At 37.2% G+C, this 15,217-nt stretch overlaps 1 protein-coding gene and 2 non-coding genes across 3 annotated transcripts in view; 1 reads left to right on the top strand and 2 right to left on the bottom strand.

Moving 5' to 3' along the window:
* The window catches only part of LOC135078113 (dopamine D2-like receptor), a 181,140-nt gene that overhangs the window by 143,366 nt on the left and 22,557 nt on the right, over positions 1 to 15,217 (bottom strand). The gene's annotated exons all lie outside the window — the stretch shown is intronic.
* Trnap-agg (transfer RNA proline (anticodon AGG)) lies at positions 1,273 to 1,344 on the top strand. Its single transcript has one exon. It is a non-coding gene; the product is annotated as a tRNA-Pro (tRNA).
* On the bottom strand, positions 14,813 to 14,884 carry Trnap-agg (transfer RNA proline (anticodon AGG)). The gene has a single exon. It is a non-coding gene; the product is annotated as a tRNA-Pro (tRNA).

Here is a 15,217-nt window from a genome sequence, read left to right on the forward strand (position 1 = left end):
CGGTGCAGTCCCCTCCCTGGAACTAGGCTTAACATGCTCCCGCATGTCTATAGTGTTTGCTCAATGTTGATTTAGTCGATTTTCTCCTGATAGGAACATGTAAGACAAATATTAAATTTCCAATTTTACAGACCTTCTAGAGCAGATGCCGCAAAAACTATACAAGATATAGAAAAACTTGACGGTCTCGCCAGTAGCAAATTGAATAAGCTTTTTTTGGTTCATAGTAGTCATGTCACTAGGACGCATAGTTTCCGAGGATTAAGCGAAAAACCGAAAAGTGGTACCTTTAAACCCCCCTCTCCCTGCCGGCTCAAGGGCTAAGGGCGGGGACTTTTGCTATGTTCACCACCTAACTAGGCTAAATAAAGTCCCGAGGTCAGAAATTGTGTTCCACGGATTTCTCTCTACACCGTCGTTAAGGCATTCATTGACTGGACTATAAATGAAGCGATGGTATTGCTAACCTTAACTTTTGCCGCATGGCTCAATTACACTGAAATGGCTCAATCTCCAGTCCGGAACCCGCCTTCCCGGAAAAAAACTTGTCTTTCCAGCCCACCATGGTCAGGTCACCAGAAAAGGGTAGGTCTTTACCCAAAAACATTAACTTAAAAGGTTCTTCACCGGACCCTTACCGTAATTTCGATGCGGTACGTGAGCTGGGGGCAAAATCGAATAACGCAGCACTAATACGATATCTTGCGAAATGCCCACCAAATCTCGACATCATTCTATGTAATAAGTTTCCTAAATCTATCTTGGATGCCTCGTTTCTGGTATTATTTTTGTAACGAAAATCTGTTATCGTATTGGGATATCAAACGTCAGATGTGCGGGTATAATTCGATACAGACATAAAACTGAAATGTTTGTAGTTTGTTAAATAAACGAATTTATGCTACACTTTGTTCGGGCTTTATGATCTGCTGGTATTGGTTGATCAGACCGACTGACTTAACGTGCACTCAGCACAAAATCATATTTCATCTATTAGTTATATCTGAATAGAATTAGTAATAATAAAGTAACGTGTTTCTCATTTCAGAATCAAACCTACCCGTGAGTAGAGTCCACAACTTTCAAACCACTGAAGGTACCCCGGATGTGTTTATGAGTGCCCTCCTCACCAGAATATACCCTACTACCTCAAAATTAAAGACTAATTTAGACTGCACACTTGTTTTGCTACAAAACGTAATTATCTTGGCAGTAAAAGGAGGACAGCTTGAACAAACACTCTGATACGTCAATTTCAGACAGTAACCAACCGGCTCGTTGGTCTAGGGGTATGATTTTCGCTTAGGGTGCGAGAGGTCCCGGATTCAAATCCCGGACGAGCCCGAATTCTTTTTAGAAATCTCAAACAATAGATGATCCGATCTGACAGGACAAAAATAATTAATTAGCATTGGATAGTTGATTTACAGCAATCAAATCCGTACCGCGCGGGAATAACTTGACATCTCGACCTGCACTTTTTTTTTTATTAGCTTAAACGTTTCCTCTACCTTATACCCTTCTGGTATAAAAAACTCAACTCGAAATATCCAAAAATACTTGAAATACAGCTCTTGTTCACAAGTAAATATCTCCAATTTAGGCAATAAATATTTGACATAACGATATATCCAATTAATATTATTCGTACAAACATTTATATTTCGATTTATCAATGTATGTCAGAACATGTATTTGTTAATATCTCGACTTATACATTTATAGATTTTCGTTTTTAATTTGACAAAAACAGTTATCAAGTTATGATCCCCTCTGAGTACTAAACACATCCATGATATGTGCAGTTGTCTAGTTATGCACACTGTCAAGAGTTTGGATATTTGGAGTTATCCAGCTATTACATTCGTATAATCATATTTTTATATGTGTTTTAGCAGTTGTTAAAATATAACATTGTCAGGATTTCGAGTGTCTTTAAATATTTTTTACTTTGCAACCCCTGAAAATATTTTTTAATATATTTAAGCGTTAATTATTATTTTTATTACTATTTTCAATAGTTTACAACTAAATTAACGTTTAAATAGCAAGTTGAAAGTAGAAGGATAAGTTTAGTCAATAGGTAGGTACTATCTACTTATGTTTTTTCATAACAGACTAAGATTTCGTTTGACAACCGAATATAAGTAAAAAATCTAATAATAAACTTTTAGGTCAACTTTAAGTTCCGGATATTTTTTATAGTCTATTGACTTCAATGACATTAATTAGGAATAATGATGAAGTAAGTAGGGTCAATACGACAGATCCCGTCTATTTAGTGAGTTGGTAGATTTGAGGAATAAAAATAATATACAATTTTTCGTAATCATTTTGAACGAAAAATTGTTGTCATTATGCTCCCTGTAGGAGATTGGGATAGGAATGGGATGGGATACCTTCGATTGAGCAGACTCCACAGGACGGTCCAAGCTTGGTTCTTCTTTCACTTTCACAAACACTTGAACTTTTATTGAGATGAGTTTAGCGCGCGATTTGGGTTTATTTGAATTGGTTTATTTTGGATACTTATTTAGTATTAACGCCCAGATAGGTAGGCGAAGCGGCGCGTTGCGATGCGAGAGCGAGACTGAAGGTGGGAGGGAGAGGATAGGAAAAAGGACTGTCAGAATGAGTGATAGAATAGTGTGACATGAGTTTGAATTGCATGAGGTTTTAATGCTGGCGCGTACAACTCCCCCGGCCTAGAGGTCTTCCTCTAGATTGAGTAGCGTTTGTAAAAAAAAATAAAGTTAAAAACGCAAAAAAGCATGCGTTAGAGAGAACCAAACGAGTTAAATTTGAGTTAAATGAGCGTTAAAGTTGAGTTAAATTAAAGTTAAAGTTAAAAGCATTATTTGAGTTACTGTAAAGGAAGAGGACAAACTCTAACTACAGGCCGAACATAAATACCGGTTGCAGTGCGAATCTTTAAGGTGCGAATGATTTTGTCCTTTCCGGGATATACTTCCACAACCACACCCAATGGCCAACAAAGAGGATGCGCATTGTCATCTTTTATAACAACAACAGAGCCCACATCTATCGGTTTGGTCACCGTATTCCACTTTTCACGGCGTTGTAGAGAAGTTAAATACTCCTGACTCCAGCGACGCCAAAAGCTTTGCACTAATTTATTGACTAACTGATAACGCGTTAACCGATTGTCAGAAATATCAGAGACATCCTCTACTGGTAAGAATTTCAGTGGAGTTATATTGAGAAAGTGATTGGGAGTGAGAGCGGATACATCAGATGGGTCAGAGCTAAGAACACACAATGGTCTACTATTCAATAAGCCTTCTATTTGTACAAGTACAGTGTTGAACTCTTCGTATGTTAACACTTGAAGACCAATAACTTTATAAAGATGCGTTTTTACATAACGAACATTTATCTCTGTGATGCCGTTAAAGTGCGGGCCATATGGTGGACTATGAAGAAACTTAATGCGTTGTTCAGCCAAATGTGAACTTAAATAATTTTTGTGAGAGTCAGATTCCAAAAGAACGTAAATTTCGTCAAGCTTGCGTTTAGCGCCAATGAAGTTAGTACCTCCGTCGCTATATATCATGCAAACGGGGCCTCTTCTACAAATGAATCGACGAAAAGCGGCGAGAAATAGATCAGAGCTTAAGTCTGAAACTAACTCTATGTGTAGAGCCTTAGTTGTAAGACAGCAAAATAAACAAATATAAGCCTTCTGGCTTTTAACACCTCTGCGGCGAATGTGAGTAATAAAGAAGGGACCTGCATAATCGACCGATGTATAAACAAAGGCTTTAGCTTCTGAAACGCGAAATGATGGCAAGTCGCCCATAAGAGGGTTTGTAGATTTAGGGTTTAAACGAAAACAGATATTGCATTGATGCACTCTTTGACGTACTAAGTTACGTGCGGAAAGTATCCAAAATTTCTGTCTAAGCAGACTGAGTAGAAGTGAAGGACCAGTATGTAAATTACATACATGAAAGTAATCAACTAAAAGTTGAGTGAAGCGATGTTTAGGCGATAGAATGATTGGATGCTTTTGTCCATAGTTGAGTTGAGAGTGAGTGAGTCGACCTCCGACACGAAGTATATTATCAGAGTCAATGAAAGGGTTTAGTTTGAGAAGCGATTTGTTAAAGGGTTTATTATTTTTAATTGCGTGCATATCTTGAGCAAAAAAATAGCGCCTGTATATGGCGTACTAAATAGAGTTCAGCGAGTTCTAAATCAGAGGATGTAACCACTCCGTTTGAACGTAGTATTTTAGCGAAGCGTAACACGTACACAGTAGCGCGTAATAATTTTGGGTACGTGGAAATGCGATCAATTAATCGATCGAAAAAGTGAGAGTTCGATTGAGAGCTTGTCTCTGAAACAAGAGCGATAGTTTTCTCTTCCAGTCGAACACTGTTAGATGAAACTTGAAATGGCTCGATAGGCCATTGCGAGATTGGCTGAGCTGTCCATTGAGGAGAGTGAAACCAATTTAATTGATTTAATAATGCTTTAGGAGTTACAGGTCGCGATATTACATCTGCAGGATTTTCATTTCCATTAACATGATGCCAAATTTTTGCGTTGAGTTTCGAATTAATTTCAGTAATTCTATTCGCAACAAATGTGTGAAATTTGTACGCGGGAGAATGTATCCACGTGAGAGTGACAGTCGAGTCTGAAAATGCGTAAATTGAGTTAACAGGATAACGATTCTCTATACTATCGCGAACCGATAATAAAAGATTTGTTAAGAGCAGCGCTGCGCACAGTTCAAGCCGCGCAAGAGATATTTTCTTTAAAGGCGCGACGCGCGATTTGGATGCGATAAGAAAGACTTCACCGGGTGAATCTGCATCAGAGCTCACGCGCACATAAACTACAGCTCCGTAGCATACTTCGCTGGCGTCCGCGAAGCCCATGATAGTGACGTGACAACCCGCGGTGATTCCTATGTGACGAGGTATTTTTAATTGCGATAAATAGTTAATCTCACTATCAAACCGATTCCATTTATTTTTTATTGAGTCTGGAACTGGCTGGTCCCATTCAAGTTCGCGCTGCCAGCATTCTTGAATTAAGAGTTTGAGAAACGCTGTCACAGGGCCTAGCAAACCCAAAGGGTCGAATAATCTAGCAGTTGCGGAAAGAATCGTGCGTTTTGTGCATTGGTCAGAGTTAGTAGAGTTAATTTTGTAAAGAAAAACGTCATCATTAGGTTGCCACTGCATGCCTATGATTTTTGTCGTAATTTCTGAGTCAGTGTCAAAATCGACGAGCTGTGGATTTTTATGCGAATCGGGAATCTTATTTATAAGCTCAGGGTTGTTCGAGATCCACTTAACCATTTTAAACCCCCCGGCCATGAACATCTTAACCATTTGATGGTAAGATTGTTCAGCTTTTTCTAACCCGTCCATCGATGAGACATAATCGTCCATATACATACAGGATTGAGCTTCAGACGCGGCGATAGGATAATTCGCGCGCTCGTCCTCAGCGAGTTGGCGAACGACACGCATAGCGAGGTAAGGCGAGCTAGAAACGCCAAAAGAAACCCTATTGTATTGATAAGTATCAATCGGTGATTCAGGATCAAATCGAAATAATATGCGTTGAAACGGGTGGTGATTTTGATCAAGCTTCACACAGAAATACATCTTTTCAATATCAGCAGATAAAGCGACTGAGAAAATGCGTAAGTTAATTAAAAGATCAAAAATATTACTTTGTAAGTTTGGGCCAATGTAAAGAACATCATTTAACGACTTTCCAGAGGTTGTTTTACAACTTGCATCTAAAACGACTCGAGTTTTTGAAGTGAGTTTATCTGGTCGGTATACTGCATGATGAGGTATATAATAATTTGGAGTATTTTCCTCTGAATTCGATGCGTTTTCGACTTTTGACAGAAAACCGCGATCGATACAGTCTTGAATATTTTCATTATAGTTAGTGCGTAAGCCCGGAGTTGAGTCTAACTTTTTCTCTAAGTTATAGAAGCGACGCCTAGCAGTAAAGTAAGAATCGCCGAGTTCTGATGGGTCGAGTTTAAATGGCAAAGAAACGGTATACGTCCCAGAGTCGTCGCGAGAATGATTTGATTGGAAAATGTTTTCACATATTTCGTCGTCAGGGCTGATGTGTCTCTTAGTAGGTACACTTTCAAGCTCCCAAAAGCGTTGCGTGAGTGATTCTAATGAGTGCGAGTCTACATTGCAAACGAATGCTTTATTATCATTGCGTGAATGAGCTGAGTAGCACTGAGCGCGTCCCATAGCGAGATATCCGAGCGTGGTTTCGATGGCGATGACAGAGGATTGCGGTGAAGTTATTTTATTACTACCTAAAAGAAGCGGGAATATCTCATTGCCTAACAAACAATCGATTTCAGCAGGGATATCGAAGCTGTCATCAGCCATAGGAAGGCCTTGTAAATGTGATAACTGGGTTATGTCAACCTTTACATTAGGTAAATAATCGGTTATTGTATCAATGACGCGTGCGTTAATAGTGTATTTACACCTGGGATCAAAGCGTGAGGCAATTGTGAAAGATACATATCCTAGCGACACACTTTCAGATTGACCTATCCCCTTAATAGTGGTAGGTAGCGGATTGACTTTTAAGTTCAGTCGCGCACAACATTTATTTGTGATAAAGTTGCTCATCGAACCTGTGTCTAGAAACACGCGTAATTTTTGACACGTCTTATTATTGTCATAAGTATACACTGACGCGGTGGGTAATAAGACCGTGGTACTAGATTCATCAGCGATCGACGGCGTGACTGCAGAGAGAGACACATTGTTGGTTGGCATCGATTGCAACGGCGGCGTGACCGGACCGGGCGCGGACATGGACGCGTCGGTCGGCGAAAGCGTAGCGCTGCAAGTCAGCTGTTGTGACGTCATAGGTCTATTCACGTTAAAGTTATCTATATGAATAAGAGTGTGATGTTTACGTTGGCAAACTGAGCAACGATTTTGAGATCTGCAATATTTAACATTATGAAAGCCCAAACAATTGAGGCAAAAGTTACATTTTTTCACTAAAGAGTAGCGAGTTGGCGCATTTTTCGAGCGAAAATAACTGCATTTGAACAGGGCATGTTCAGGTTCCGTCTTACAAAGTTGACAATTCTTGCGTACAGCGGATGGAGTGTATGAGCCTTGCGAATTCGGTTGAGATTGGAAGTAATGTTGATTGGGTTTTACTCCAGAAGCTGTATTAGAAACAAACGACTGTGTCGGTTTCGAGGTTTTAGACTGCGATGCGAAATTCGTTTTATTATTAACGTACGGCTTATTCTGCGTAAAACATAAGCGTAAAGCATGGATTTTATTCTGTTCTTTTATAAAAGTCTTGAGATCATTAAACGTAGGCATTTTTACGTGCTTAATGGATTGTTCAAATAAATTTAGAGTGTCTTTGTCTAATTTACTGAGAGCAATATGAGTCAAAATGAAATCGGAAAGGTCATCAATCTGTAAACGTCGTAAGGCAGCTTCAGCTGAGCAATACTGTTCCAAAAATTCATCTAAAGATTGCGATTTGAAGTTTATTAATTGTTCCAAATACATAGAGGCTTGTACTCTTATGTCTTGGTATTTTTCTAATAGATTGTTCCAAATTATGTAATAGTTCTCACCAGTAGGTGGAATACCCGAGCAAATTGTAAGTGCTTTTCCGGAAAGTTTTCCTATAAGGTATTGAGCCTTTTCACCTGGAGACAAACCAGTGTTCTCATGAATAAGAGTTTTAAAATTTTGGTAGAAAACGGGCCACTTGGAAGGGGCTCCGTCGAAAGAGACTAGTTCTAAAGGCGGTAATTTTTTTACGAAATCCTGTTTGCGACGCTCTGTGTTGGCCTTCAGTTGTGCGATGGAGCTTTGCACCGAAAGGATGTTACAGTACAAATCGTCAAACGAGTTGAGTGCGGCAAATGTAGGTTTGAGTTCCTCATCATTTTTCATATAACACAAATTAAGTTCGTCAATGGTATCAAGAAAATCCGATCTCGTTTTTTCAATCGAATGCATGCGAGTCATGAAAATTTGTTCAATCTGAGGGTCGGAGACCTTTAGGCTGAGGTCGTATAATTCCTGAACCCTCTGAAAAAGCGCTTCTTTTTTAGCTTCAAGCAAATTAATTTTGCGTTTTACTCCCTCCATTGTATTGTAGGTGAGCAAACACACGCACGAGAGCTAGCGTTAAAAAATGAGTTGAGTTGTGCGTATTTATTTATAATCCAGTAGGAAAATAAAATGCGTAGCGTATGTAAGCGAATTTGAAATTGAATTGAAATAAAATTTTAAAAGATTGAATTTAAAAAATATACGTGTTTACAAACGAGTTGACGTTTGAGTGAATAGCAATTTCTAGAATGTGCCAAATGTCAAACGAATCGAACTTTCCAGAAAGAATGTGTCACGAGCGAATTTTCTAGAATTTTCTAGAGGGTTGTCAAAATGACGGATGCGTGAAAATGTGTAGTTGTGATTTTCTGTAAGTGTAAAGGATAGGAAATGAACCATGCGGCTCGGTAGGACCAGAAAGGAGTTGTAGGAGATTGGGATAGGAATGGGATGGGATACCTTCGATTGAGCAGACTCCACAGGACGGTCCAAGCTTGGTTCTTCTTTCACTTTCACAAACACTTGAACTTTTATTGAGATGAGTTTAGCGCGCGATTTGGGTTTATTTGAATTGGTTTATTTTGGATACTTATTTAGTATTAACGCCCAGATAGGTAGGCGAAGCGGCGCGTTGCGATGCGAGAGCGAGACTGAAGGTGGGAGGGAGAGGATAGGAAAAAGGACTGTCAGAATGAGTGATAGAATAGTGTGACATGAGTTTGAATTGCATGAGGTTTTAATGCTGGCGCGTACACTCCCTTTAGTCTTTATAAGTATAGTATTAAACTTGCTCTAAACCATTAGAAGTTTTAATATATTTGTAATATTAATATTATAGAAAAACTGCATTCAAAATCACTAATAATTAATAACAGCATGGAAATAAAAAAATATAGATAAAATCTTACTAATTGGTATTCAAAATATTTAGGTATCACACTTAATAATTATACACATTCATTTATTTTAGTTTATTTCATTTTTTTAAATTTCAATAGCATGGCTCAATTTGCAATATGGTCTCCTCTCTAGGCACAGTTTGCTTTTTAATATTATTTACAACGTCTGTACTCTGTATTTAAAAAATAGTCGTGATAATGTGGACGCATATTGGCTATCACAAAGGGTAAGTTACATTTGGAGCGTGTATTAGCGTCCAGGAAAATCTTTGTGTTTGATAAGTCATGTAAATAACGTTTTAAATAATATACAACATGCATTGTTTTGTATATTTTAATAACTTAGACCCAGTTAGACCAGACCGCGATCACTTCTGACGTAAAGTGGAAATTTCAGTAGTAAATTCGCATCCACCTTATTTTAAGTGTCATTTAATAAAGTACAATCACCGATATCATTATCCGTATTGTATGGTTCATGGTTAAGGCTTAGAGACTGCGGTAAATCCCAAACTAGACCTAAATATATTAAAAACTTACCTTGAAAAGCGCACCTGCTCACGTGGGATTTATTTTTGGCAAAAACGGAAGCATTCTATAAGATTTTTTTAATGTGGGTTTACCTGTCATACATTCAGGGAATCATAGCAATAGCTTTCGTTCTAGAGTGATCCGTCATTTGGACGTGAACTGGACGGTGGACGCGAAAGGGCGTGTCGACCTTACGCAAAAATATTTCAGTTAATTTTAATTATTTTAAGCTTAATGGTAAGCCTAAAATAATTAAAATTAATTGTGCTTGTTATGAAGCATGGCTTTTGTTCTTTTATTAGTCTTTTTTTTAAATTTTAAGTAAACGTACAATTATCTGATCAAAAGCAATCATAATCTGCGATTATATTAGATTTTTCTAATAAATTTGTTACTATTTCATTGCAAAAGTGATAAAAATATGTTCTATTTTTATGTTTTGTTTTTTTACTTAAACTTCATTCAAAATAATTAACTTAAATCCAATTTTTACACCTTAAATGTTTGTTTTTCTTTGGTGAATAACTTGACAAGTCGTCGGTACACAACTTGACAAGTCTTTTTTTTAATAGATTAAGAAGATAATTTAATCAAATTCTTACGCCAATCGAAAGATACGCATCAAATTAGCTTATTTCAATCATAAAAATATCAATTATCATTAATTCAGATTTACCAGAGAACTCTAAACTTTAAAATCGCTCCCCTGAAAAGTACGCAAAAATGACATGTCAAGTTATTCCCGCGCGGTACGGAAATATTCCATGACATTGTCACACAAACACTGCATTTTAACCCCTTTAATTATTTTTCAATCAACTTTGAAATTAGATTTTAGTTTGATTTCAAACAATCAATAAAGGACAATGTTCGTTCTCCATACATTGTTCGCCTAAAGAACCAACAATTTTGACATATTACTACCCGAAAGCGAAATAATACGATTCTGTGTGTAAGAACAATGATTCCTGATGGACACTTGCCATAAAATTAATGATTAAGAATATTAAATCACAGCGATTTTATAATATGTCGTTTATGACAACATGGCGTCTAATGTATTGTGTGAATGTATGAACACCGATTCGCGAAAAATGTTTTGTATTGTCGTCACGCCGAGTCGCAGCCAAATAGTATAAAATAATAGAACAAGTTTTAGAAATACAACTCGGAATTCCACTTTTACAATATGCCCACATATTGCACGTAAATAAACAACATGAATCGTAGGTTGTTTCCACCCTTGTCATCTGACACATGAAATAAACTCCTATTGTATTATAGATATCGAAGCCGAATCGTATATAATAATAGAATGGGTTTTGGAGATCACTCGGGGTTCCACTTTTATAAAATACCTACATATTACATAAAAATACCACGAATCATGAGTTTTCTTTTCACCATTTACATCTGACACGAGATAACAAACTCCTATCTCCATGACTACCATCGTAGTCTATGCCAAAGACTACAATATTTTAAGCAAGAAGTTTCAAACCTTAGCGGCTACGGTAACCCCTGGGCCACATACATCATGATAACATTCGGTCGACACCGGAACGAAGTCTTGCGATTATGCAAAAAAGCATCGTATTCTAGTGCGGCTATATCACGTTCAACCGGGGTTTTAATTCGACTAAAGTCCTGACTAAAGACTGGAAGAAAATACGCCGCATTGTATGAGCACTTCGTGTTCGTTAAAGCGGCTTCAGATCTAGAGCCCACATAGTTTTCTTTCCAATAATATCCGCAAGTAGCGCTGCATGATCTTTACAACAAAAACGGCAATAGTTATTAAGGTGCCAAAATTATATGATTACTTTGGCACGGTATTATACACGTGCGAAGATTTGTCATTTTCATTCATTTCTTCATCATCATCATCATTTCAGCCACAGGACGTCCACTACTGAACATAGGCCTCCCCCAATGACTTCCACATCGCACGGTTGGTAGCGGCCTGCATCCAGCGCCTTCCCGCTACCTTTATCAGGTCGTCGGTCCACCTTGTGGTGGGTTGACATTGCAGAATATGACTTTTGATAGGTTCATCATAGAATTCGGCGGGGATATCCTCACGGAGGAAGTTCGTAAAAGGGCGGAACAAGATCTTATAATAATGCAAGGCCGAAGCTGTTACGCGCGTGCTCCTACGTGTAATCCGGCGAGTATGCAATAAATAGTAATGTCTGGTAAATAGTGGTAATACGTATCGTTCGTTCGTTCGTTTCAGCCGAAAAGACGTCCACTGCTGGACAAAGGCCTCCCCCAAGGATTTCCACGAAGACCGATCCTGCACCGCTCGCATACAGGCACCTCCCGCGACCTTCACCAGATCGTCGGTCCACCTAGTGGGAGGCCTGCCCACGCTACGTCTTTCGGCTCGTGGTCGCCACTCAAGAACTTTCCTGCCCCAGCGGCCATCAGCTCTACGAGCTATGTGCCCCGCCCAGTCTATGTCTGTATGCGCTACGATTACAGGGTATCATTTTGCATAGTCGCAAGACTTCACTCCGCTGCTGTCAAATCAATGTCGCATAATGTTATCGCAATGTGTGTGGCCCTTGGCCAAATCACAGAAGCCTATGCGAAGAAAGAGCACTTGAATGACAATAAAAATCAGGGTTACCATTTTATAAGATTTCCTCACTATTGAGGGTAACAAAGTAACATTAATAATCTAGCCATTAATTACATTTATTACCTATACGAGAAAGTAAAGCAACATGCGGTTTTATTTTAATTTGTAAAATATTAAACCCCTCATATTTGTAACAGTTTGTTCCAAGTTTAGTTTTACTGTTTTGTTAACAGTATTGCTGTTTCAGCTGTCACTGTGAAGCTTTGGGAAAATAAATAAATAGAAAAAATATTAACATAAATATTTATTTAAGTTTTTATGTTCATTATCATAATATGCCAATTTAAGTTACACTGTGTGACAGTCTTTGACACTAAACAAACTCTTCAGCTTAATAATACCTACCTACAGGGCGTTTTTATAGTTACTCTTGCTGATGAAACAAGAAGGGTTGATTCTACTACTGAAATACAACTACTTTTCTTACAGGACCAATATCAAATTCTCAAAAAAATTCACATCCTCGTGATGGTGATAATTTCTATGGAGAGGTTTTTTTTATATTCGGTCTCTTGGGATAAGTTATTCCATTTGAGCAGTAGAATTAATCCTTTTTATTCGATCACATATAAAAACAACACAAGTGTTTAGGAAAACTTCTTCTTTGGTATGGTATCACTACGGAGTTATAATGTCGGCAACTCTGTATCACTGACTTGTAACTTTCAAACAGCATGAATAATAAGGGCACCACATTGGTTTTCTTTCTGAAAAAAGGCTTTCAGTTTTAGTACTAACCCTTTAGCACTATTTCATTGAAATAAAAATACAATAAACGCACAGAAGACTGAAATTGAGTCAACTGACGTGACATTTATAATTTGTTGACATTATGACAGTTTGACAAGACTAGGGATTGAAAAAGTTTTAATTGAAAAAGTAAAATGACAATTTATTAAAACGATTCACATGGATATAATCGATTAAAAATATTTATAAAATGTTCTGATACTTGCCTGTAGCGATTATCCAATCCTGGTTTCTACTGAAAAACTACCTCGTGGCAAGATTTTAATAAAATAATAAAATCTTTATCTTCTCTTTCACAATCTATAAAAGTTCATTTGGTCTATTATTATACATGTGCTATGAATGAGGGTTTTCGCGATTGAAAAATCCGCGAGATGGCAATACGTAGACGCGAGGTCCAAATGCTGCATGATTGGTGGATATCTGTCAATGTCATGTCAAAAATAACCAATCATGCAGCATTTGGACCTCACGTCTACGTATTGCCATCTGGCGGATTTTTCAATCGCGAAAACCCTCATTGGCATAGATTATGAGAGACTGGCAACTATACTAGGTTGATATCAGGTGATCCGTCTGCTCATTTGCCTCCTGTCACATAAAAAAAAAATATATATGTTTCTCACACTTCAACTGGCATTGGATTCAACATCGGATTCTGACACTTTTACAGTTATGATACCATGAATATCAGTTTATGGTCCTAATTATTTTTATTTTATTTACGACCTTCGACCAGTTGGACACTTTAGATATCTTCTTGTAATAGTGTCAAACTGTCAATATCTTTTTAGCTTTTAACGCAAATCTAGTCTTCAAAGCAGTTTAATCGATTTATTTTATTTTCAAAATCGATATTTTATTGTCTATGATGGCCGCAGGAACATCACTATACATGGACTCCCAGCAATAAAGTACGGTAATGCCTCGTACAGATTTTATCGGCAAAAATTATGGAACTTGATAGGTTTTAGACCATGCCACGCACCAAAACGTCCGGAAGTTGTAATAGTATTATAGAATAAACGTTAAAAGACTTATTTATTTAATTTTTCAATGCTTAAGTGTCCATTAGAATGAAAGGGTGCTTAATGTATTAAAAAAAATAGAAAATAATTATGATGGGTTAATGTTTTTGGGCGGTTTTTTAGGCGGTTTCTGACAATGTCCTTTGTTGCTGAATTTGTCATTTTTGCGATGTACAAAATACATATAAGGGACGATCACATTTTACTGCTCATTATAAAAAGTTTTTAAACAGTTTGGTATAAACTACACTTTTACCAAAAGCCTACTAGGTTACAGTCGCCCGCCACACAAAAGCGTTATGAATAATTATCGCTTTTTAAGCAGGTAAGTAATTATATAAGTACTAAGTATGGCTTCTTTCGACCAATCTGTTAATTATTAACTTCATTGGGATGAAAAAGGACAAAATAATACATATTTTAAAAGATAAGGGACTATTTTTGTGTTTTTTTTTGTGTTGTTGTATACAACACTAAATTTAATGCTGATACTATTAAAATACTACAATTTTAGTACGATATTGAGGCCTAATCAAGATTAGTTTATTTATGATTTTATAGACCATTGATAAAATTGTGTAACTGAAGCTGAAAGATTAGTGGCATTATAAAAGTTAAAGGTAGCGCTATAATAAAGTATTATGATAACAAAGATTACGTAATGGAATTGTTTATATGGCACATACGAAAACACATTAGATACACAATCGTACCTTGAATGGAAATAAATTTTGTTTCAGTCCAAAGAGACACTAATCCAAAAAGTTATCTCATAGAAATACATAATTATCATTAATTAATAATTTCATTTGTCAAAAATCATCATAAAAAAGGAATGGGCTCGTCCGGGATTTGAACCCGGGACCTCTCGCACCCTAAGCGAAAATCATACCCCTAGACCAACGAGCCAGTGACATAACGTGTAAAAAAATTCATTCAACGGCAAGTTCACACGTCATTTTGGTGAAAGGTGACCCAGAATGTTGCGCGTACGCAAGACGCATACGTGTATTAGCGAAAGCAGATTGGACTACATTTTTTTTTTTACAAAATAGCACTTTTTTCAACAACATAGTGTTGTGCTTGATATGCTGTCGTCTGTAAAATACATTCTACAACTGAAAAGTATTTATTTTTGTATAACACTGAACCGAGAATTTGCAGCAGTATTTTTGTACAATTATTTTTGTTTGTGTATTATTACAAAACAGCTATAATACACAACTGAATGCGTAAACCAAT

Source organism: Ostrinia nubilalis, chromosome 14, assembly GCF_963855985.1.
Source record: "Ostrinia nubilalis chromosome 14, ilOstNubi1.1, whole genome shotgun sequence".
In the NCBI taxonomy this organism is placed as follows: domain Eukaryota; kingdom Metazoa; phylum Arthropoda; class Insecta; order Lepidoptera; family Crambidae; genus Ostrinia; species Ostrinia nubilalis.